Source organism: Benincasa hispida, chromosome 3 (assembly GCF_027475165.1).
Source record: "Benincasa hispida cultivar pf3 chromosome 3, pf3_genome.v1.1, whole genome shotgun sequence".
Lineage (NCBI taxonomy): Eukaryota > Viridiplantae > Streptophyta > Magnoliopsida > Cucurbitales > Cucurbitaceae > Benincasa > Benincasa hispida.
The window spans coordinates 17394299-17395879 of NC_143480.1; the positions used below are offsets into that span (position 1 = coordinate 17394299).

The 1581-nt window shown below is 40.7% G+C and overlaps 1 non-coding gene across 1 annotated transcript; it reads right to left on the reverse strand.

Moving 5' to 3' along the window:
- Positions 1 to 965: 965 nt before the first annotated feature.
- Positions 966 to 1072, reverse strand: LOC150037074 (small nucleolar RNA R71). The gene has a single exon (XR_016528845.1). It is a non-coding gene; the product is annotated as a small nucleolar RNA R71 (small nucleolar RNA).
- Between the last annotated feature and the right edge of the window lie 509 nt (positions 1073 to 1581).

Consider the following 1581-nt stretch of genomic DNA (forward strand, 5'->3'; position numbering starts at 1 on the left):
ATCTTAAGAAATGCTAGCAAAACCTCTTCTCAACCCCTTTATCGCATATTTGTTACAACACCACCCTTTCATCCTTGTGCATTTAATTCCATCACATAAGAAAATCAAAGTTAAATCACCATCTACTTCTTAATCACCATCGCAATAGGATCAGAGAGTCTGTCATATATCTATTTAGTAATCCTTATGTTCGACCCTGAACTTACCAGGACCCTAAAAAGGCTTATACTTGGGCTTTGTTAGAAAGACTTGCATGATCAACGCATCCACACATACTTTCATCGCATGAAGTTTTTGGTGCCATTGCTGGGGATTACAGTATAGATTGCTAACATCAAACCTCTTTGATATTTACAGCTTTCGACCTTTGGAGTATTTTCATTCCACCTGTGAAGGAAGAAGCAAGCATCGTATGAGTGAAGGAAATACTCCTGAGCTCAAGTACGACCTAGAGATTGAAAAAACTTTTCGCAAAAGGCAGAGAAACAAACGTAAACAGCAAGAAAGAATTTGTAGAATGGCTGAACAACCTGAAGAACGAGTAGCGAACGAAAACAACATGATGGCAAATCCCATCCTACTGGCAAATGATCGCAATAGACCCATCCGGGATTATGCGTCACCAAATTTTTATGATTTCTCCCCAGGAATCATGAGACCAGCATTTGATGGATCAAGGTTCGAGATGAAGCCAGTAGTGTTATAAATGATACGAACAGTAGGACAGTTCGGAGGATGGCGTGGTGAAGATCTGCACGCCCATCTACGAAGCTTTATTGAAATCTGCAACACTTTTGTGTTCCCTAATATTTCCGCAGAAGTGATTCAGCTCACGTTGTTTCCATTTTCACTATGTGATAAAGCGAAAAAAATGGGCATACTCTCTCAAACCAAGAGAGATAATGTCATGGGAACAAGTTGTGGAGAAATTTATGAAGAAGTATTTTCCTCCCACAGAAAATGCCAAAAGGAGGAAATTGATCACCAATTTTGAACAAGAAGAAGATGAATCGCTCAGTGACGCATGGGCGAGATTCAAGAGACTAGTATGCGACTACCCACACAATGGATTAACGGATTGCCTCCAAGTGGAGGTTTTCTATCATGGACTCAACTCTGCATCGCAGACAGCTGCCAATGCAGCAGCAGCAGGAGGTCTTTTGGACAAAACATATGATGAAGCAAAGAATATTCTTGATCAAATCTAAAAAAACCATGAAAATTGGCAAGAAAGCGATCAAAGGACGAAGCCCAGAGAAGGTAATTCGAGTAATAGTGTCCTCACATCATTACAAAATCAGATGAATGTGATGAAAAGCTTGTTGCAAGGCATCGCAATAAATAATTCAGGAGCTCGAAATGGGCAAGTCAGGAAAAAACATTGCCAAGCAGTCACCCTAAGGAGTGGAAAAGCGGCGATAGAAGTCAGAAAAGAGCCTCGCAAGACCAAGTCAAAGAAGTAACCTGCGATTGAATAAAAAAAGCCTCTATCACAAACTGAATCAAAGGAGTTCGAGACTAGGGAACCAGAAGATGTGACAACCTTTAAGCCTTCAGACCAGGAAACATTGGAAGTACAGC